Source organism: Homalodisca vitripennis, chromosome X (assembly GCF_021130785.1).
Source record: "Homalodisca vitripennis isolate AUS2020 chromosome X, UT_GWSS_2.1, whole genome shotgun sequence".
Lineage (NCBI taxonomy): Eukaryota > Metazoa > Arthropoda > Insecta > Hemiptera > Cicadellidae > Homalodisca > Homalodisca vitripennis.
In genome coordinates, this window is record NC_060215.1 from 61,567,417 (window position 1) to 61,592,883 (window position 25,467).

General features: G+C 32.2%; 1 protein-coding gene across 7 annotated transcripts in view; it reads left to right on the plus strand.

Annotated features, from left to right (window-relative positions):
* The first annotated feature begins 1,825 nt into the window (after positions 1–1,825).
* Positions 1,826–25,467, plus strand: part of LOC124369058 (condensin complex subunit 2-like) — a 122,751-nt gene continuing 99,109 nt past the window's right edge. Inside the window, exons 1-2 of one of the 7 annotated variants that reach the window (XM_046826767.1) lie at positions 1,826–2,001; positions 16,905–16,965. The gene's annotated coding sequence lies outside the window, so the exon portion shown is untranslated. Of the gene's footprint in view, positions 2,057–2,077; positions 2,164–16,904; positions 16,966–25,467 lie in introns of those variants that run through there. The other 6 variants (XM_046826761.1, XM_046826768.1, XM_046826763.1 and 3 more) reach the window with 6 other exon arrangements.

Consider the following 25,467-nt stretch of genomic DNA (forward strand, 5'->3'; position numbering starts at 1 on the left):
CTCATTTTACTGAGTTGCAGATATTTTCAATATTAAACCAATTAAAATTTCATCATTAATTATTAAAAACCAGTTAAAGCTAATATGAGCTTTAATTGTAAATCGTTACTGCTTTCTAACATATATGTTAACCATGAGTGAAGAAATAATATAATCTATTGCTATTCGTATCATAATTAATTACAATTTATATAAGAAGCTAATTTTATCAATATTAATAGTTAATTAATATGTCACGTCACGAACTAAGTAATTTAAGGTTTTGAGCCCAAAAAACGGGAATCGAATATTGTTATAATAGAAATAGTACAATGTGATTGAGCTGGAATTGTGCAGCTAGCCTCGTGCACTGCTAATACAAATTGCAGACTCTAGGACTAGCTAGCCTTTCACACAGGCTATAATCCTTTTTGATTGGCTACGGTAGCTGAAGTGATGACCGCCGCTAACCTGCTCTAGTGTTAAGAGCTCGGCAGTTACGTTTAAATTTATATGTAGGCTATATTGCGGCCCGCGTCCTCTCTCTACAGTTAATATAAATATGTTATAAATTTTGTTAAATTGTCTTATAAAATTTGTTTGTTCTAATTTCTTCTGTGTATTATTTCTATAAACAGTAATTTAAAAACCGATTATGTTAGTGAGTAGAGCCGAAATAAAAATTATCAATTCAGATTCAATCGCCAGGAGAGTAGTTTTCTATTATCTGAGTAAAAACCTTCAGAAATTCGGATTATTTACTTAAGTGGGTTTAGTGAAGTCACAATATCTCAATTAATAATTTTCATACTCGTCTTATCGCAAGAAACTAATCCTTTATAGTCATATTAAGATATATTTCAGGCATAAGCGCTTTAACAACAGTTTATATGTTACAAACCAACCTTTCAATGATAGATTTTGTATTATAAAAATACACAAAAATAAATAGTAAGATTTTTTATATCTACTGAAGTGTTCAACAAAAATATAGAAGTTCACATAAGCAAATGGACAAATTCTAATAGCTAAACAAATTTACCTCCGGTAAGGTATAAGGAGGTTAAAAATAATAGTAAGAAAATTGTTATGGCATTTTGATTAGTTTTAAGGATGAGTTAATTTTAGTGATGAATTAATCAATTAATAGCAGATTAGTTTTGATGCAGTGGCGTTTTTTTTTGCTGGTGGACGACTCAAGGTCTTAAAATCCTTGGTTTTTATTAATTTCCTTCTCTGAAAAACAATGTTGATACTAGGCCCTGTCCAGCAGAGATACCAATATGTATATGGGAACACTGGTGTCAAGGGTGAAGATAATAAGAACATTATCAATATAATATGAAGGATAAATATTTACGTTTTATTAACACCAAGAAAATGAGATGCACATGCTAGTACGTGCACGATTTAACGTAAATATATTAAAAATTAACCATGAAAGCAAGTTTATAAACACATTGTAAAGTAACGAACCTGCATGTAACAGCTATTCCATTTATTGAATATCTTATAACTAAATCAATTGCTAAATTGTAACATAAATATAAATATTTTTACGTTTAATGTATTCATTATAAAATTAATATATTATTTTATAAAATTTTCTCTAGATTAGAAATGTTACAAGTTAGAAATAAAAACTGGTGTCGATTGACATCTGTTCAATTAACAATAATGTTGATTATGTACCTGCAAGATAATATATTATAATGCTTTTTATACGGTATTTTCAACAGATGTTGTTAAGTTTCAAACGTGGACTCTTTAAGTTAAGAACAAACACTTTATAGGTTATACAATATTTTAAATTTGGCGGTACAGCGTTTTCGAAGGTTGAAGGCTGAAGCTGTTGCAGTTACTAGATTGTTAGATGATAGCTGTTGTTTCATTTGCCACCATTGCTATTCAGTACCGGCACCGATACTAGATAATTACTGCTATCACATCACCTCGGAGTAACGTCAAGTTATACGCTAGACTGTTGAATTACAATATTGATATTCGTCGTGGAGTCTACGAGTAAGTGAATGCGAGTTGTAGATTTTTATTTGTGGAATTTATAAAACATTAGTAGGTTCGTATTAAATCGCTAAATCATTTTTTTTAACTCATCGTTTACATTGAAGTGTGACATCTTAGTACTCGTCGGATTGGTTGTTGCAGGAGTTAAGCACTGTTGAAGTAAGATAGTCACTGATGATAGGTTTAGCTTACAAAAATTACGCATATATCGAGAATATTATTGATTTTAATTAAATCTATAAAAATGATTAATTATGTTACAACTAAGTAATCAGTGCTAGGCTATGTCTGCACATTAATTGTAGGTCTACTTCTTTGATATGTCTAAAAGAAACTTGACAACGACCATAATATACCTTTATTTTTATAGAAAACATATTGAAATTAGATAATTGAGAGAGATTTTACAATGATGAGCCTCTTTAAGTTTTACAAAGTTGTATTAAATATGAACATGATAGGCTACCTTAACACCAAAAGATATTGGAGAACACATCAGCACAAAGGTAATAGACCTTAGCAGTGTGAAACTGCCCATAGATTCCGTCCATAAAAAGAACTAGTCCTCTGACATGGATCCTAACCTGGTTCATGAACTACTCCTGACCTAGTTCCTGAATTACTATTAACCTGTTCTGCGGTATTCCAAGGTGTGAATCCTTTGGGGCTGTCTCGAAATGGGTTTGCGATGAACATTAGAGAAAGTGGTGGTTGCATCCGGGCATGACAATGAGCAGAATGGTACTACTGTTGCATTCATCCAGAGTGGCGTCGGACCTTCTCTCACTAAATAAATCAATGTCTTCTCGGGTTATAAGTCTGATCATGGGACGTGGCCACCTGAGGAAGCTTCTTCACAGAATCGGCATCCTTCAGGAAAATCCGCTCTGTAGAATGTGTGATGAGCAGGATGAAACTTCCAAACACTTGCTCTTTGGTTGGCCTTCAATAGCACGGGATGATTTCAATAAAATTGAATCCATGGTCTACTGTATTTTATTACTACTCTCATTCTTAGGCCTCCCCTATTTTCGGAGAATTATCGATTTTAATATAAAACACTGAAAAATGAAATCTTTGTATAGCCGTACCTCAAAAACGTACAAGCCGATTTTGATAAAACTTTCTATACACATTCATTACGTGATCTACTATACTACAATGCAGCCCTCATTCTTAGGGCGCGCTTTTTTTTCGGAGCCCCATCGATTTAACAGGCTTATGTGCTGACAAAACCAATCTACGGATGGCCGTACCTCAAAAACATACTAGCCGATTTTTATAAACTTTCTATACACATTTATTATATGGTGTACTATCTTACAATACAGCCCTCATTCTTAGGCCGCATCTATTTTCGAAGCCACACTGATTTTACTAGTTATGTGCCCAAACGTTTTTGAGGTACGGCCATCCATAGATTGGTTTTGTCAGCACATAGCCTGTTAAATCGATGTGGCTCTGAAAATAGGCAATGAAATGGTGAATATGGAACTGACCACTGAGGATGCAAATAATAATTTTGCCTTTATTAACTTACTGCACCCATTCCAACAATAAGACTTAGAAGTGAACTTCAAAGCATAAAAAAATTTCTAGATCGTTAACAGTGGCTATAACCTATGGGGAATTGTGAATTTAACGGCCAAAGTGGCAAAATATGAGGTTTGCGTTGTCAACCTATGCCATCATCCTCCTGAACAAAACAATATAAGGTTTCAAGGGGTCAAAATGACAATTAACACAGTTCTAGACATTAAAAAGTAGAACAAATTTTTTCACACGGGATAATATTTCATTGTTCTATGGGCGTCACATTGTCTTTTTATGATCCTAAGTCAACCCCGTATTGGTTGCTGCTGACTTCAGCCATTATGCCATCATTAATGTGCTCTAAATATACAATGCAATTGTGAAGTAGTTGACAAAGTAAACTATTTTAAATATCTTGGAGTTATAGTTGATTACAAGTTATCTTGGAAGTAAACTATTTTAAATATCTTGGAGTTATAGTTGATTACAAGTTATCTTGGAAAGAGCATATTGAAGAGTTAATTAAAGTGTTAAGAAGTAGTATAAGAAAATTTTACTATTTAAGAAATATGTGTGACATAGATTTACTTAGATGTCTTTACTACGCATTAATAAATTCAAGACTCCAATACGGTATACATTGTTGGGGAGGTACTTTTAAAAATCTAGTAAAAAAAGTGAGAACCTTACAAAACCATTTTATTAGAATAATTTTATGTAAGAAAAAGCTAGAATCTTCTTTTCCACTGTTTGTACAGCTTCAGATATTGCCTGTCCAGCACCTCTATATGTTTAAAGTATTGCAAATATTTTATACGAGAAGTGGAAACAACCAAACTGAACAGGTACACCATAAATATAACACAAGAAGTAAATCATCCAACTTACTCAGAAAGCCAAAGGTCTTAAAAAGTATTTTACTTAGATCTTTTGTATTTATTGGACCACAAATCTTTAATCTAATTCCCGAAAAAATTAAATCTTTAAACATATTTAAAAAAACCCTAAAAAGCTGGCTTTTGCTGGATGAGGAAATTATGCAGTTGGCAAAAGTATTAAGTTAGAACTCTTTTTTATTTTGGTTTCTTTTCTTTAAATGCTTAAAAAAAAATTGATAACTGGTTAAAGATTTGCTATATATTTTGTTAAGTTTTGTTATTGTTATTTAGATTTGTTGATATTTCTATATGTGTTGTTGACTATATTTAATGAATATATTTATTTATTATACAACATTTATTTACATTATTTATCATAGAACATTTATTTACATTATTTATTATAGAGAGTTACAGTTTACATTATTTATTATAAAAAAATTGTTAACTGGTTAAAGTTTTGTTACATAATTTGTTAAGTTTTGTTATTGTTATTTAGATTTGTTGATATTTCTATATGTGTTGTTAACTATATTTAATTAATTTATTTATTCATTATACAGCATATATTTACATTATTTATTATAGAACATTTATTTACATTATTTATTATATTTATCTATGTGCACAAGCCCGAAGATATTATGTGTCAACTTGAGGTAGACTGAATAATTAGTTTTTAATTTTTGTTGCCTAACCATCGATACTGGATAATGATGGTTAGTGGAATTCCGAGACGAAAATGTATTTCTAATTTGTATGTACTTACGGAATAAATATCATTATTTCATATCTTTGGATAAGTAAAATAACAATAATGCTGAAATCAGGAGAATTTTGCTCAAATAAAAGACGCTCTTGTTTATTTAGACCATCTAAGAAAAAACGTTCATATCAGCCTATTACAAATGCTTCTGGCCATCAGCTTGGCCTATTTCAACACCTTTGCTGCCCTGCACTGATGGCGACATACTAAAAACATCCCTTGAAGTAGTACCTATCATTAGAAAATCAAATTCTAAATGGTTTGATCACTAATGCCTTTGGCTAATACTGCTTTATAGGAAACACAACTTGTAAAAACAAACAAATATTATAAGTTCACCTAACTATAACTTCTTACTACCTTGCAAGAAAAGTAGTTCCAATTTTAATGTTCTATAATTCATTGTTTGCCATTTTCATGCCCTAAAACCTTGTATTGTTTTGTTCAGTAGGGCAATAGCTATAGGTTAATAATGTGAACCTCGTTTTCGTTATAGATAAAAAATGTATTTTAAAATAATGCATACAAATTGAACTAAACTTTTGAAAAACTAATGAACAATGTAAAAAAAACAAACATAAGTTTATTAAATCTGCAAAACTAATGTAATTGTTGCTTGGTATGTACATACTATCAGCTTACATAACACGTGGTAGCTTCTGATCACATAAAAATAGGTTTTTTAGATTTAAAAATATCACACGATTACACAATGAACTCATACTCTCACTTAAAAAATACACTGTATTTGATGATATAAAAAGAATTAAATATAAGTCTTCATTACTTTCTTTTTAATTTGATTTCTAAATAAGCAAGTTTCTCTGACCCACCCTTGTAATTGAGAATTATCATAGTTCCATTGTTAACGATCTAGAACTTTGTTATGCTTCTAAGTTCACTTCTAAGTCTTATTGTTGCACAAAAATATAATTTGTTGTATAATCCACTTGTGAAAGACAATGTTGTCATCGATAATGAACATATATCGTTGTTCCATACATAAAGTACAATTTATATATGAGTGACATATCCTCTCTTTTGAAATTAGAATATACAACAATAGGCTACATTGGACTTCTTTGCGTATAGAGATGGCAGTAGAAATATTATTTATCTACAGTTTGTCAATGTTGCAACTTTTTCCCATTTTTATGTGCTGTCTTTTTTATTCTTGGTTTACTGTAAATTTGATATTTTGGAAAACAATTATTTCTTGTTGCAAAAATAGTTTCTTCATTGACTACAACTTTTCTAGTATTTCTAGAAATATGTTAGTATTTTTAACCACATATTAGTGAGTCAGTTACTCATGCTGCTTATATATTTTAGATTCATGATTATTTTGTAAGTATTCCAGTGGATCAATCTGCAGCTAGTGATTATGTATTTGAGCTGAGAGCTGCTGCTTGGGATGTTTTGGGTGGCAGATTCTCATTCACACAGTGTGAGTGAGCCTAACGTATATGTACTGAAAAGTTTTTCGTGGTTGACCAGTTACAAGGTTGGGGCTGATTGTACATATACCTCTACACATTATGATAGATACATTGCCAATCATACTAATACTACCTGTGAAGAACTAAAGTCTTACCTAAACATGAAAATTAATGGTAATTACATTGTGGAAAATCTAAATGCAAAGCGCACAGAGCTATATGCTTCCTTTAAGGTAGGTGTACCTGCAAGTTGTTTTAAAGATATTTTTTCACCTGACTTTTTGCCCAGTGCAGTGTTTGTGTCTAAATTTGTTACCAAGAGAAACTTAAACTCCCACAAGGAAGTTTTAAACTCCAACCCTCAACTCATAGAAGGAGTCTCATAAGTGATACTGTAGCTTCCCATAAACCTAGTTATAGTAAACATAATAAAGGACTAGGCCAAGGCCCCCTTACAGTTTTCTCAATAAATATTCAATCATTAAGAAATAAAGTTGATCATCTGGAGTTAATCTTAAAAGACAGTCAAAACCATGTTATATGTCTTACGGAACATTGGCTTGTGGATGATAAGTATCATTGTATGTTCCGGAGGGATTTATTGTTGGTGTCAGCTACTGCCGACAGCCTCCTCGGGTGCATGGCGGTACTTCAGTTTTAGTCAGAACTGGTATTTCTTTTGAATTATTAAATATTAATAGTTACTACGTAGATTATATTTGTGAAATGAAATGATTTATTAGCCCAATAGAACATTACAACGTTATAAGGCTCGTCAAGAAATAATAACACTAAATACTAAATAACAATTAAAAAAAAAAATACTAACTACAACACAAGTAACATATAGCTAATACTAGGTGGTATGATATTTCACATCTTAATTATTTTCTGGTGAATTCGGACGAAAATCGTCAAAAGCATAAATTTCAGTTTGAAGCATGTATTCTTTAATAGTTTTTTTGAAAGCCTTTAATGTAGGAATCTCTCTCCATGCTAAAGGTAATTTGTTAAAAAAATGCTGACTATTGTAAGAGAAAGATGTTTTAAAATGGGTTGTTCTGTGTATAGGAACAGGTAGAGAATAACTATTACGTGTTGTGTAGTTATGATGGGAGATAAAGGGATTGGACTGTATTCTTTTATATGTTTGAGTTAAAACTTCCATTATGTAAATACTTCTTACTGTTAAAATTTGAAGATTAAAAAAATGTCCTCTACATGATTGATTAAATTTCAAATTTCCTAGAATTCGGATTGCTCTCTTTTGAGTTTTGAAAACCTGTTCAATAAATGGTGAACTTCCCCAGGAGACAATTCCATATCTCAACACAGATTCGAAATAGCCAAAATAAATAGTTTTTGCTGTTCTTAAGTCAGTCAAGTCTCTAATTTTACGAATAGCATAACATGCTGAATTTAGTTTCCCATTTAACTGACTGATGTGATTTTCCCATCTAAGATTGTCATCTAAAGTAACACCAAGAAATTTACAATTTTTTGTAGAAGTAAGTTTACTTTGGTAAAAAGTTATTTCAAGTTGTTCTCTAAAGTTTCTAATAAAGTGAAAATTAAGTATGGATGTTTTGGAAATATTTAAGGATAGTTTGTTAGCTTTAAGCCAGTTAAAAATCAAACTAATGTTATATAATTTTTGAGATAGTTCAGTTTTATTGTCAGATTTAATCAAACTAGTGGTGTCATCAGCAAAGAGAATTAATTTGTCACATAAATTGAACTGCTTGGGTAAGTCGTTTATAAAAATTAAAAATAGTATTGGACCTAAAACTGACCCTTGGGGTACGCCTGCCTCCAAATAGCGGGCAGGAGATAGATATTTATGGACAGAACCAGCACTGTTTTGAACTATCTCTACTACCTGGCTGCGATCCCTCAGAAAGCTACTAAACCAATTGAGAGCAACTCCTCTGATGCCATAATACTCCAATTTATTTAACAAAATTTCATGGTCTACACAATCAAAAGCCTTCTGGAGGTCACAGAACAGGCCACAGGTCGACTGTCCCTGGTCCAAGGCAGTTAGCACATAATCAGTTAAACTTATGATAGCATCTGAAGTTGACAAATTAGATTGAAAACCAAATTGATTTTTATTTATTATTGAGAATGATTTTAAAAAATTTTCAAGCCGTAATTTTACAATAGTTTCTAATAATTTTGAAAAAACTGAAAGAACTGAAATAGGTCTGTAATTTTCTGCAAGATTTGAATTATTGTTTTTAAATATTGGAGTTACTCTGGCTACCTTGAGACATTCAGGGAAGACTCCGTGAGGCATCAGCAGTAATATTAGTAGATTATAGTTTTATTGTCTTAAGTGTAATATCGCACACCCAGAACAGATTTTAATAATTTTATTGACTGCTTAGAAAAATTATTTATCCATCTCTTATCTAGGCCTTTTAAATACTATCTAAATCGGAAAATCCAGAAGTTAATTATTTCTTAAATATTCTGAGGTCTTTGGATCTGTACTCTGTAAATACAAAACCTACACGTAATCAGGCATGCCTGGATAATGTTTTCACAAATATTAATAAAGAGTGGACGAAATATTTCTTATTAGGTCAGGATATAATTTCTGACCATGCTGGTATGTGGGTGGATTTTTTAACCACATCTTGTAATAGTAGGCCTACTTTAAATAATATTCTCGTGATAAACGTCTAATGAATAATGACAGGATTAGTGATATAAGCCAAAGCCTTAGTTTATTTGATTGGAACTGTATATGTAGTTTAACTGATGTACATACTGCCTTTTCAGTGTTTGTTCATGTTTTGTCTAATTATTTTAATATGTATTGTCCTATTGTTACTTGTAAAAATAATGCTAAATCTAAGATGTTGACTAATTGGTACACACAGGAATTAAAATTAATTCGTTCTTATATGTTAGTGTTGTATGATAAGTGGAAATCAACCTCGTCCATTGCGGAAAAAGTAGTTTTTAAGTAGTTTCGAAAATTATATCACCAATCAATACATGATGCTAAATTAGCTGCAAACAATTTATTTATTAAGAATTCGCATAATAAATGCAAAGCTGCCTGGAAAATTGTTCACAACACAGAAAATAATGGGAACCTAGTCAATGAAAAATGTAAAATACCTATTTCCCTGACCGAGTTCAATAATTATTTTGTCAATGTACCTGTTAATATGAATTCCTGTAATCAAACTAATGTAAATAATAAGATACATTTTATGGATTTAGTGTGTAATTTGTCTAATGCAAATGTTTTTCATAGTTTTAGGTGGAAAATGATAGCTGATAAAACGGTTAAAAATATTGTTGTTAAACTTAGTAATTCTCATAGTGAGGATGTCTATGGGCTTTCAAATTATTTAGTTACGAACATCATTGACTCAATTATAGAACCACTTACATTTTTAATTAATCTAGTTATATTCCAGGATCAGTTTCCAACTTGTTTAAAATTTGCTAAGATAACACCTATTTTTAAGAAGGGGGATAATCGTCTTGCGGAAAATTATTGCCCCATTGCCATCATTCCTGTGTTTAGTAAAATAATAGAATCATGTTTAATGACTCAATTGTATGATTATTGTATTACCAATAATCTAATGTACAGACATCAGTATGGTTTTCGGCCTAAGCATTCCACCTCTCTTGCTCTGGAAACTATTGTTGAGTATATTTTAAGTGAGTTAGAAAATAAAAAAAAAAAACTGTTGGATCTAGTTTATTAGATTTAAGTAAAGCCTTTGATCTAGTCAATCATACTATTTTATTTGACAAGTTAAAATTCTATGGAGTTACGGGCTTAGAACTGCAACTAATCCAAAGTTACCTCTCCAATAGAAAACAGATGGTAGTAGTAAATAAATATAAATCTGAACTTCTAAATGTCTTTGCTGGTGTACCTCAGGGCTCAGTATTTGGACCTTTCCTTTTTCTAGTGTTTGTGAATGGTTTTACTTTTAATGTACCTACCTTTTCTGTATTATATGCTGATGACACAATGTTACTCTGTTTGGGTAACAATGCAGATAACATTAAAGGTAAATTATCTAATGCAATTGAATTGTCAAAAAGATTCTGCCATTGTAGGAATTTTCAATTCGTATGTTTTCCATGATGAGTCCGGGAATGTGCACTGGTTTACCCATTGAAGAAAAAATGTAACCTTCAAACTCCTTCTGAACTACACTCAATAAGTATTCTATCATGTGTCTCGATACATCTCAAAAGAGTAGTACATCAACAGTTTTCTTCTTGCCTCAATAATTATAATACCTTCCATTTGGGATTCAGGTCTTATTACACTACCATTGCAGCTTTATTGAAAATCACGATGATATCCGATAGAAAACAAACAAACAGTTAGTGACCATTTAAGTACTTTTTTTAAAGACTTTGACTGCATATACCCTTCCCCTCATCAAATTACATCAAAAGTATAGTTTCACCGTTGGTTATGTTAATTGGGTTGAGTCTTACTCACTGGACGTCAGCAATACAATAGAATATTCTTTATTTACAATTGTACAATATACAAAAAGGCGAAGTGAGTTAGGCTTCATGGCCCTTTCTTACACTTAACCATATCATTTAAATACAATCAAATAATGAAAGGACAATAATGTATTTTCAAAGGCTAAAATCAATCAAAATTCAAAACAACAGTAACTATGTCAATAAATCTAAATTCCTTCACAATTCTATAAAATACATATTATAATTAAACAGAAACTTTTTCAAGAATAAACCATTCACTCTCACAATCATACTGCTTGTTCTTCAGCCCAGCAAGGCCCTAGACCTAGGGCACACCAGCCGTGATAATCCACTCCATGAAATAGTGTTTTAATGATGTCACAAACCGGGGTTGGCTGGGTATTAAGGGGATTTGAATAGGAAGGGAATTCCACAGTCGGCAATCCGATACTGTCAATGATGTATCATACTCAACAGTTCTATGGTGAGGCATCGCAGGACTTAGGACACTTAGGATCTTGACCCACTCACACTCCTTTGGGCTACAAACTCAAAATTGTCATAGTTTTGACACTTTCATGTGGTTAAAAGAATGAGTAAAAGAAAAAATTGTATAGATCTTTATAACATTTGATCCGATATAGTCTGGAGTTATGTGCTCATCTTTTGGTAGATCAAAAGTGTAAACAGTAATTTTTAGTCCTTTGAAGTCTTTCACCATGTGATACAGTTAGTTATGTTATTTAAAACAGAGTTGCAGTAAGGGAATATTAGTGATATCACCAGAATTAGTTTGACATTGGCTGGAAAAAGTTTTGAAAACTTTTCAGCCAGTGCAAACACTTTGGTGCAGATCACAACTACAGCATTGTTCCATGTGAGTGTTGTGTTGATAGTTACCCCCAAGACTCTTTACTTTCTTACAGTAAGGCACAACTTGTCCATTTATATTTAGATACGTTTTCAAAATTTGTTGAATTTTGTAGTTGGAAATGAGTAATGATTGGTTTAGTCTTACTACTATTTAAATTTAGACCATTATTTTTTGCCCTTTCCATTATATTTGAAATTACTGAATTAATTATTTGAATGCATTGATTTATTGTACTTGGTTTAAAGTGGATGTGTATTTGAAGGTAGTCGGCATACATGTGATCTTTACAATGAACAATACTTGATGTTATGTCGTTCACATAAAGTACTAACAAAAGAGGTCCTAGTATTGAACCTCGAAGTACAACACAAGTTTCTGATTATCAGTCTAACATTTTGTCACTAACTTGCACACACTACCGCCGACTAGACAGGTATGACCTCAGCCAAGAAACAACCTGATTATAAAACCCTATGGCGCTTACTTTCAAAAATAGGAGTTTATGATTTACACAGGAGTTTCGTATGTTGTCAGTGATAAGAAGTGCTATTTCAGTGCTCTGATTTGAGCGAAAACCTGATTGGTTGACACTTATGATGTTCTGTTTGGTCAAGTACTTAGTAATTTGACAGTGCACAACTCTTTCAAGTTCTGTAGATAGAGCGGGTATGTTAATCAGCCTAAAATACTGAGAAGTGGATGTGCCTGAGGTGTTTTGTAAGGGACGGAAAAGAGCAGACTTCCACTGAGAGGGGAAAACACATTTCTTAAGGAACTTTTGAAAAATTGCTGTACTGTTTGGTTTAGAACATAACAAATAAGATGTCTTTTATAAAGCGAATCGGAATATTATCAAAAGCTACAGCGTTGCCTGTTTTACAGTGAATAGCCTTCAGAACATCATACTGGATTATTTGTTTGAAAGAAAATTTATAGAACTCATCTCCTCTGATGGTCGGAGCAGCAGAATACTCTAGAATATACATCTCTACTGAATTTTGGCCACTTGTTTGACCACATGATTCAAAAAACCTTTTCAACTCATTTAATAGAACATGGACTTGATGAGGCGCCTTCTGTTTACCTAGACCAAGACCTTTGACTTTACGCCATAAATCTCGGGAAGATTGTTTTTGTTCTTGAAAAAGCCTGTGGGTATATTGTAGGTGGGAATTTCTGAGAAGGTGGTTGACCCTATTTCTCAAATTTCGGTATTTTGCCATGATCTCACCGTTTTTTATTTTTTTTTTAGTAAAAGAAAACTTGATTGAAAAAGTTAGTCTTGTTTGACCATTAGTCTACAAATATCTGCTGTGATCCAAGGAACAGGATTTTTTTTAAACTCACTTAGGTAATTAGTGTTGCATGTTGTCATATAATGATAAGATTATTTGGTTGAAAGCTTTTACCAAGTCATTAACATGTTGCAAAGCTTCTATGCCTTGCCATGGACTTTTTTAGAACATCAGTTTAAAAGCAATTTCACTCAACTTGTTGAAATCTCAATATTTGATGAATATAGTCGTGGTCTTAAGAATTTTGACAGAAGACACACAATATATGAGATCGTATTTTAACACAGATGAAATTGGAAGGCCGTGGTGGACACGATATCTTATGGGTCAGAAACAATATGTGAAGCAAGGAGATCAAATATTTAACTGGAAAACTGTTACGAGGAGAGTTCCACATGGGTCTTGCCCTTGGTCCCCATATATTCTCACTTTACAATATTATTTCAATCTTAAGTTATTCTAAATATTAATCTTTTTGTTGATGATTTACAAACATTCATTCATCGTTTACTTAACAAACTATAGATGAGCCGCTTTGAAAGCAACCTGTTAAGTGAACAGCGCGGGGGGGGGGGGGGGAGTGAGAGAGAGATGTGGAGAGGGAGAAATAGCGCGGGCTCTCTTCCCCCTCCATATTCCTTACCAACCACTCCTCCTTTACCACTCGTAGGTTATATGTTACATAATTACAAACCGAGTAATAATAACAACAGCTGTTAACAATTAACATTTATTAAAATACTTCTTAATTGTATTAACGTATTAAATAGATGCGATTGACTATTCTTAGAATAACAAAATATAGCGTAATGCTCCAAAACACCAATGCAAGGAAGCAAAGCACTCAGTTCCCACTTGTGTCTTGTAAAGGAAATAGATCGAGCAGTGAAAGAGGGGGTGGCGGTAGGTGTGGTCGAGCTCTTGCTCCTCCCTCCCCCTATGCGCAAGACATTTACTTTGGAGTAATTTGAGTTATCTTATTAAATTTGGGAAATAATAAAACGAAGAGTTTTAAATCTAAAATGAGCTGCTCGTTATAAAGCTAAGAGAGAAAACAATGAAAACTTAGGAAGTGAGTCTTGTATGAATTAAAATAAGTTATTTATATTCTAATTAATTATTATTTTAGTTCATTTATTTCTTAACTAAAATACAAATAATAGAAATTTTGCATCAAATATAATTTTTATAAAGGATTGAGATTGTTATAATAAGCTATTTATAATAATTGAAAGGTATTATAAATCTTACTCTCTACTTAATAGTTTGTTTCTTTTAATAGATGAAACCACTTATACATCTAGAAGGATAAATCAATTATAAAATTCTCAATGTAAGGTGTATAAGATCATAAATCAAATCATTATTTTAAACATTTGTCATTTTAAATTACATAAGGTTGGAGCTTTGCTCCCGTAATATATGACACACCAAGAAAATTAAAACATGCTAAAACTAAGTTTAATAATAATTTATAAAAAGTGTAAAATTTCAGTAAAAAAATTAAAAAATTTCAGTTCTTCCTTTGCTGGATTAATATTGCTTACTAATTACTTAATATGACTAAATAGAGCTTATAATTTTGAAAATTATTATAAATATTTAAACTCTGTGCACTCCTGCTTTGTGTTATACTGTTGTGGCAGGCTTCCTTCATACGCGACCCGCACTATTTGAAGAATATCGAGTAGAATGACCTTTTCTCTATCACCCAGTATCATCAGCTAGACTCCTTGCCCACGCCTCCACCACTACAACCAACATAAATTGGTGTTTGATAAAACTCAAGAATATTATGCTATAGAACAGCGTTTCCAAAAGTTTTTTTCTATCTCGTACCCTTTTATTACAGTTTAAAAAAAAAATTATAACCCAAATATGTAACCTTTATTTTTACCAATCAATTTATTATATGTATTTATCGTAGGCATTTCTTTATACATTTTTCTCTTAACCTCATGTTTGCATTATATTTTGTTTGGAATGTTAAAAACCTTAAATAGCCTCTATTTTTATGGGTTGTTCAGATTTTATTTTCAACACTTTAGTTTTCGAGGGCCTTCAAAATTATATGCTACTCAAATTTTGCTTAAATTATAGATTTTATACCGAATTCTTAAGTACTGGCTCCTTGAGAAGATGAAAAGTCGGTGATAGAAGAAACTAGTTTAAATGGAGAGTTAAATTTTTTTTTAACCGCTAAAGAATTGTCAAGCCATCTCAGGACTTTTGTACAACTCTGTACATATTTATAACACTATCTTCTTCACTTTAATATCTCTTCGAATACTAACATGTGTGTTCTGTTTAAATATATGTATAGAAATGTTTACAGCATAAGTAAGTTGACTTACTTTATTCGAGTAACAGTTTGAAAAACACAATACGAACAATAATTCACTCTTAAAGCACATTTCCCATAGCTTATTGAAGCCATTTCAAATAAATAAATGTTAAAACGTTATTTGTGAAAGTTTTAGCTAAATATTTCAGTTCAATATCTAGGTCAGTACTAGACAGTGGGAGTGAAAACTTTTCATATCGGTATGTTAATATCTAAACAGTTTACTATGATGACATGGTTATCTTTATCATCCAACCTGTTTATATTAAACTAAATACATGACAAATCACTGCTTTACAAAAGATTGAGAGCTCCACAAACTACTCTTCTCCTTTTTGTTTAAGTTTATAATAAAGGGATATTTTTAAATTGATTTCCTTCATCTGAATGGTCAGGGTAAAACGAAAAATCTCTATATTGAACAAGAAAACTTGTATATGGTTCAACAACCCAAACGCTCTAAAGTTACCAAAGTTAGTTCAGTTGTTTGTCTAAGTTATAAATTTTATACAAACAATTCTAAACCACCCGCTGGTAGCATATCACAGAAATAAGATCTTAGTAAAAGTTCCAAAATTAAATTAAAAATTAATTAAATTATTTCAATGTTTCTAAATCAACTTTAAGACATAAGCCACGGAATAAAATTAAATTTGATTCAATAAACAACCATCATATGGCAGGCAGATTTTGATGTATTTTGGAGAAAGATAAAAGCATGATTTCTTAAAATATACAAGTAAAAACATCTTATTCTATTTTAAGGCTTGTAACCGAAATTTCAGCCACTTAACTGATCTTAAATTTTACTAACAAAATATTTTCTGTTGTTACAATAATAATTTAAATAGGCCCTAATGTCCACCATTCTAAAACTAAAACATTTTAGGTTAGTACATCCTCATTTGGCAAGCAGTATTATTATATAGATATTCTGGGAGGAAATAATCTTGAGACTGTTTGCTTTAAAAGCAAAATATAAATAATTGTTCCAAACTGCAGCTATTTATTTCTGCAGTTCCAAACAGTGAATACGTTGAAAACACCAGAGAAATTTTCAGATTGATACATAATGAGTCAAAAGCTGCTGCACCCCTTCCGCCCGCCTCCCCTGGTCGTTGATGACTTAATTGACACCCCTGTCTGCATCCGCAATAAACTAAATGAAATATAGTTTCAGGTGTTGTGAATCAATTCCTTCAAGAACCCGTATTTTAAACGTTGTGTGAGTTCATTGACAAGTACTTCATTAAAGGAGTAGGTTGTTTAACGAGATTCTTTTTTTTCAGATCGTATTCTGATTTTCATGACGCTGTCTATGGTATTTTTCACTATCAACACAAGTGACAGGTCTGTGATTTTCTTATAATATCAATTTGGATGTTTACTATAAAACCCTTGTGTTTTTCATACACCACAATAAACGAGTTATTACTGCTCTTAACATGGAAAATTGCGTACGATTTAGTTTTCATAAGTTAAATAGTAAAAGCTATAAATTTGTGGAACATTGCGTTTCGAGGTCTTTTAAGAGCTGTTAGAATTTGTATGCATAGGTCTGCAAGTCTGGATAGACATACACATGTGCTTGTGTATTATATTTAGAATACGTAAACGAGGAGTCAGCTCGACAAGAAACCTGGCCTATACCCGCCGTGCCACACGTAGCATTGTTCCAAAACTTCTCATGACCGCCCATCAGTGCACCTCATTAGCGTCCGTTTGCATAATGCTCCAATTACAAAAATTATTTTCATACCATATGTACATAAACTCAATCATAAAATATTCCTCAAAATAATCAGGGAATATACTAGTTTTTATGTGAAACCAATCAAACAGATTTCACGCATTTAATATAACCTCTAATTTTAGGTTTAAGGGCTTCACACAACTATAGCAGTCATTTTTGCAGAGCTTTTAATCTTGTCCGTGTAATACGTCAAGCAAATAAATATAGTACAATTATTTATATGAACAATTATAGCACGTCCTGATATATATGGTGCGATCACTTTTTTTGTGGAGTTATTTCTTTGTAATATTAGTCCTTTAAGATACCTGTCCCGAGGACAGTTTACGAATTTTTGTACCACTCCAAAAGAAATTGTGAAAATTTAGCCTGTTCTCTTTGTGCAATTTTATAATCAAGGAAATGGAAAATGGCTGAAGATAAGAGGGATTAAAAATTTTACTGTAAGAATAAAATTTATTGTTACTTTTATTCTTAGGAAATGACATTATGTAATTGCAATTTCAATTTTGTAATGGTCATCGGAAATTACTTTACTTTCTTAAATTATTAAAACGTTTCATTTTTTAATCATACAGTATGAGAGTAGCAAACTATAAAAACACTTGTTATTATCTTCAGCCATTTAACCACAAGCCTCATTTCAAAATAGATAAAACTACCACTTTTAAGTTTCCTGCCTCCTGAGACATTTTTTCAAAAGATTTAGACTACGAAATGTAAAAAATAAACCAAACCGAGAACCGATTACATCATAGTAAGTATTAATACTTTGGCCTAATTTAAAAATCCTGTACTCTGCGCTTTACGGTATTATTGCATTTCTAGGGGGGAGGGGAGTACACCCATGCAGTAATAGTGGGTGACATAGTGGGACTATGCTGAACAAGATACGGAACTGTCGAGATTTGTTGCCCCAATAATAAATAAGGATAGAACATGTGAATTTCACTGGAGAAATCTCATAAGATTGATGTACTGACAGTACAAGAAACTCGTGTACAGAACCTACCAAAATAAACAAGAGGTTCCAGCAGTAGATTTGTACGCGAGTGCACATAGTTTACATACTCGAAATCGAGGATTTGTCTACAATTCACTGAAGACGAAGTGTTCCATTAAGCAGTGTAATAAAAAATTGATTTCCTTAGCTTAGTTATAGTTAACGACAAATATGGAAAGAATAAAAAAATTATGGTTGCCTGTAAAGTCGGTTTTACGGGCGAAGATTTTACGTGACAACGTCTTTTTCTCGGTAGAATATTTATTGATATGAATATTATTAAATTGCACAATAGGAACAAGGAATTGAATGAAAATAAGAATTGCACAAATTTTAACTATAGAAATATATTTTGTTTACTAAAACATTGTACATAATTTGAAATTAATTAAAATTTGTTATTGTAAATGGTAAAGTTGAATAAAACATTTACTAAAATTGGAATTTGAAATTCTTGCTAAACACAGTTAAATTCTAACTCCGCGCGTGGTGATTGGTCGGTTTAGTTCGTTTGTTTGGTCGCACTGTTATGACAGGTTAGAGGTTATAATTTGTTATTTTAAATGTTTGACTAGCAATACGCGCTGTTTCTTCTCAATCGACTGAATTACGATTGATTGCAGAGTGATTTAAACTAATAATTTACTTAACACTATCAACATTTGTCAATAGTATGACATAACCTATAAACTCAGTTTCTTAACTTTTGTGTCAATCTAACAATTAATCAATCAATCATAGTTTACGATAATGAAATATCAGTGTACAATTATTTACCTTTATTGTTGTAGTTGTTGTAAATGACGAATCTAAGCACTCCACATATTCACGAATAAACATAGTTATCTGCTTTATCCCGTGCGGCGGACCCACAGTTATCTGCTTTATCCCGTGCGGCGGACCCACAGTTATCTGCTTTATCCCGTGCGGCGGACCCACAGTTATCTGCTTTATCCCGTGCGGCGGACCCACTGGACGGGCATCGTAACGTTACCGGGCGTTACACTTTTTTATGAGTGACTCCGAGCCGCAACCTAATTTAAGAAGTTGTCACGTCAAAAAATACTGATTTTTATCATCACAAACGAGTATTAGCTTACCACAATGATGTTAGGTTCATTATATAGGAGAGTAATAAACTATCCTCAATATCATCAGCAATTTGCTGAAATATTACAGTCGACTACAAGTAGGCCTTATGTGTAGAATTTGTCACAAATGGTGATCATTTGATTTCTACTTGGATCCTCTCAAAAAACATGTTTACAGAGCTTTTGTGAATGGAGGCACTGAATTTCAATATTATTATTTAAGGAAACGTAATTCGAGATTGCAGTAGAAAAATATATTGCTTCTAATATGAAGAATAACAAGAGATCTCTTCCTCCAATTAAATTCATTGTAGATACTTCATGTTTTAGCTTCTCTATCCGAATTCATGCATCAAATCATCAGTATAGGATAGTATAATGACGCCTCTTACTATAAGCTTTATGCTAATAAAACACACACACACAAGATAATATTTATTTTAAGATTATTTTTATGCTTTAAATATATATTCAGTTTTAATAAAAAGTAAAAAAAAAATACTTAATTAAATAACTTAAAATTTTACATTTGATTTACTTACACAAATGAAGATGAAATCATTTAACTGAAAAAAATAATTTTAAGACAAGCATTTTTAACTTGTATTTTATTGAAACCAATCAATAGTAGTATGTTTCAAGTTTCAGTGTTAAAGTAACATCCTAATATAATTAATAACAATAATAAATTAAAGAAAAAATATAGTATTTCCCAATCATAATAGTTGCTATAAATTTCAAAGACAAAAAAACATTATAAAATTGACAGGAACTTTTTTATTAGTCTGGTAACTAATGACAATTCTGTTTTTAATGTGACCTTTGAGCCCTTTTTGCTGCTCTTAGCATATTGAAATCAAGTTCAGCAATCTCTACTAGTTCAGTATTAGTAAATGGTACTAAAACTTGAAGCACTTTATTAGTCAGAGGTCCATATTCATCATTAATACTTGTCCAGAAATGTCCAAGGGAATTAAACTTGAAATTTGACTTCAACGCAAAATATGTTGAAAGTTCAGTGAGTTTTTGTATTTCGGGAATGGACAGGGCAGCAATCTGAAAGTTTTCTTCACTGAAAGTATCTGGAATCCAGTATTCTCCCTCACTTTGTTTAGGAAAATACTTCCTGTGAGAGGTCTTAAAGTTTGTTTCTGTTAAGAAATGTTTCAAAACCCTCAGCCTGTATGTTTTCAATACAGAATTTCCAGAAATCAATTTTTCCAACACGGACTAAATTTTATTTACAACTTTAAATACTGTAATGGAGCTGTTCTTTGGTCCCAAGTTAAGTTAATTTATTTCTGAAAAAATGTGCCAGTTACTGTCGTAAGACTTTGAAGTCAAATGAAAAAGTGTTCTTCAAAAAATACTTGTAATGCATGCCTCAACTGAAATAATTGTGTGAGGACTTTTCCATGAGATAGCCACCAGACTTCCGTTTGTGAAAGCAGTGTTGAGTAAATACTACCCATATCATCACAAAGATTTTTAAATAATCTGGAGTTTGTTGAGTTTGCTTTTACAAAGTTTATACAACTTTTACAGTATCATTAATTACTTCTTTTAATGAGTATGGCAACTTTCTGGAAGCTAGGTTCTGCCTGTGGATGCAGTAATGGCTCTATGCTGCATGGGGAGCAATCTCTTGCATATACCCAAGAAAGTCTACCTACCAGCCAGACATGGATTGTCCTCCATCTGTACATATGTCACACAATTTAGCTAAATCTATATCTTTTTCCCAAAACAGATTTTTCACCATAACCATAAATTGCATTAGATACCTTCTCATTTAGTTTGTTGCATAAGAAAGCAATAAATGTTCTTAAATTTCTTTTTGGATATTAATTTAACTTGCAGTTATAAGTAAAATCGCTAGGGAAGCAATGTATGTACTTTCATCAACTTGAATTGAGAAAAGTGGGCTTTTTTATTGTTGATTAAATTACCCTTTCTTCAATATGGTCTGACATGTCTTGAATTTGTTGTGTAACTTTATTGTTTGACAGCAGGATATTGTTTATTTTACTAATATAGTCTTGACCAAACATACTCTGCACAGTATCTTTTTATACATAAAGCTAAATATATATATATATATATATATATATATATATATATATATATATATATATATATATATATATACAGGGTGAGTGGCTCTTGGTGTGACAAAATTTTTTGCGTTATAACGCAATGTAAGTGTGATACAATGGCGGTTATAAAAAAGTCTAACTCCAAAAATTTGGTCTAAAATGAATTATTTACATTTTGTCTAAAAAAAACCGTGTTTTTGTACGTAAATCTCATATTTCTCAGCAACGGATAGACATATGTGAACAAACTACATAATTTTTAGATTCTCCGTTAAATTTTCAATTTGAAAAAGTTATCGGTTCAAACGGTAAGAAAAGAAAATTAAGCTTCATGTTGATTCAAATGGCAAAGTTGCTAAGTTTCAGAAAAACTGAAATATCATTGAACCCCATCTTTTTACCACACCCTGTACACAAGAATGTGTCAAGTGATATTAAAAACTTTGCCATTTAATAGGCTTTAAATTGGTAAGCCATATGACCATAGTTAAGTATTCGGTTACCTACTTTTATTGGTTTGAATATTAAAAAAACATGCAAGCTAAAAAAAGATTAAAACAATTTAATAACAACTGTATTGAATTTTTATGTTTTATAAAATTGCCTCATAAAACAAGGAATTGAAGATTACAAAAAATTAAAGCAGTTTAAAATAATTTGTGGATGCTAGTTACGGATTAATGGTCACATCCTTTATCAATGTTTTAATTTCTTATCTTATCACTTTCACCAGTATTATTGTACATTCATTCCTTATCTTGTTTTATAAGATCAGTGTCCACATGAATTACTTCTACCTCCAATAAACTGTTTTTCTGCTCAATTTAGTCAAGTGTAAGCTGCCATGGAGTTCACTACTCGAGAATACGATGATATGCACTTTATTTACGGGTTTTGTGATGGAAATGCGCGTGCTGCCCAAAGAGAGTATCAAGCTCGCTACCCTGATCGCCGACTTCCCAGTCATTCTGTGTTCTCAAGACTCCATCAACGTCTTGTGGAGGGAGGTACAGTTCACAAAAGACCTAACGAAGTAGGACACATTGTTCATGATGTAGGATTAGATGAAGTAAATTCAGTTCGGAATGATAGTAGTAGACAACTTGCTAGAGACGTAGGTGTATCACAATGGAAGGTTTTGGACATTTTGCATAAGAATAAGTTCCATCCATACCTATTACGCCTGTTCAAGGTCTTAAAGCAACTGATTATGCTCCTAGAGTACAGATCACCCACACCGGACAACGGAACAATCCTCTCATCCTTTCAAACGCGTTTTAGTATTAGTGTTTGGTGTCGAGTCTTAGGCGACCAATTGATTGGCCCTCACATATTTGATGGAACTGTAAATGGAACAAACTACTTCGATTTTTTGCAATACGACCTACCTAACCTTCTAGATGGTTTGAACAATGTTGAAAGAGACGAGCTTATATTCCAGCAGGATGGAGCCCCTCCACATTTTAATGCAACAGTACGTCAATGGCTGACTGAAAACTATCCCGAGTGGATTGGACGTGGGGGAACTGTCGCATGGCCTGCCCGATCTCCCGACATTACACCTATGGACTTTTTTGTGTGGGGTTTTTTAAGCAGGAAGTTTATTCCACCCCAGTAAACTCAGAAGAAGAATTACAAGGCAGAATTGGTCTGGCTGTTCAAAGGCTTCGGGAAAAACTGTATTTTAAAATGACCGTAGGAGCAATGAGAAAGCGAGCAAGAGCTTGTGTGAGAAAAGAAGGTCGCCATTTTGAGAATGAACTGCAATGATTTTACTTTTAATGTTTTGTGTTCATGAGGTATTCTAATTTTCATTTACCTTATTGAGAATTGATTAAAGTTCCATTATTAAATATCTTTACTAATACTCAAAAATTATGTTTACCGTCCTATGACTACCCAGTGTTAAATTTTATCCTATACTGATTTTTTTAAATAGCAAAACACCTAAATAGTTGGTATGGCATACCTTGTTTTGTGAGGCAGTTTTATAAATCATAAAATTTAAGTGCAGTTGTTATTAAATTGTTTTAATCTTTTTGTAGCTTGCATGTTTTTTAATATTCAAACCAATAAAGTAAGTAACCGAATACTTAACTATGGTCATATGGCTTACCAATTTAAAGCCTATTAAATGGCAAAGTTTTTAATATCACTTGACACATTCTTGTGTACAGGGTGTGGTAAAAAGATGGGGTTCAATGATATTTCAGTTTTTCTGAAACTTAGCAACTTTGCCATTTGAATCAACATGAAGCTTAATTTTCTTTTCTTACCGTTTGAACCGATAACTTTTTCAAATTTAAAATTTAACGGAGAATCTAAAAATTATGTAGTTTGTTCACATATGTCTATCCGTTGCTGAGAAATATGAGATTTACGTACAAAAAAAACAGGGTTTTTTAGAAAAACAGAAAATAATTCATTTCAGGCCTAATTTTTGGAGTTAGACTTTTTATAACCGCCATTGTATCATATTTACATTGCATTATAACCCAAAAAATTTTGTCACACCAAGAGCCACTCACCCTGTATATATATATATATTTTTTTTTTTTTGTTATTGTAGAAACACCAAATAAAATGTCTCTTACATACAACATAAACATGACACATTTTGGCACTGTCATTTTCTATATAATAGTTTGGCTGTGCCACCAGAGGCTAACTACACAACCAATGGTGCAAATACTAGTGTTATGAATGGTGATTTAGTGTAATAAGGGTCTAATGGTTAACACTACGTATACAATGTACGAGGTATGGCTATTAAATAACGGGACTGATATTGTAAACAAATTTATTTTCATTTTAAACATAATTACTTATTATCACCTTCAATATACACCCCTTCTCTATCCCTGCAACGCTCCATGCGAATTTTCCGTTGTTGGAAACAATGCTGAAAGTCATCTTCTGTCAACTCTTTCAGGAGTCTTGCCGCTTTATCTTGAACAGCTTCTACTGATTCAAATCTCGTACCTTTCAATGCAGATTTCACCTTAGGGAAAAGATATAAGTCGCATGGTGCTAGGTCTGGCGAGTAAGGTGGATGTCTAACACTGGGATGCTGTACTTGGTCAGGAATCGCTTGACAGATAACGCGGAATGAGCTGGCGCATTGTCTTGGTGCAAAATCCATGATTTGTCCTTCCACATTTCGGGTCGTTTTTTTTTCTTACTCTTTCACGTAGTTTATTAAGTACCTCAAGATAGTAATGTTGATTAATTGTTTGACCTTCAGGGACCCAGTAAAGGTACACAATCCCACGAATGTCGAAAAAAACAATCATCATTGCTTTAAATTTTGACTTGCTCATTCTTGCTTTTTTGGCTCTCGGTGAAGTTGAGGTCTTCCAATGCATGGATTGGCGCTTCGTTTCCGGATCATAAGTAAAAAACCACGATTCATCACAGTTATTATTCTTTCCAATAAATTTGGGTCATTTTCAATGGCATTCAAAGTGTCAGTACAAACATTTTTACGAGCTGCTTGTTGATCAATCGTAAGAATTTTTGGTACCATTTTTGCACACACTTTTTGCATGTTCAAATTGTCATGTAAAATTTGCCGTACACATTCTTTATCAATGCCTACAGATTCAGCAACTGCACGAATGCTTAATCGTCGGTCAGACCGAATCAAATTAACAACTTTTTCGACATTGTCTTCCGTTTTTGATGTTGAAGGACGACCTGGCCGCGAATCATCTTCCACGTCTTGTCGACCATCTTGAAAACGCTTAAACCATTCAAAAACACGAGTCCGCGATAAACATTCACTGACATACACTTCTTTTAGTAAATTATAGGTTTCGGTAGCGGTTTTTCCAAGTTTAACATGAAATTTAATAACAATTCGTTGCTCTATTATTACGCTAACCATTTTTCTGGCAAAACAAAATAATA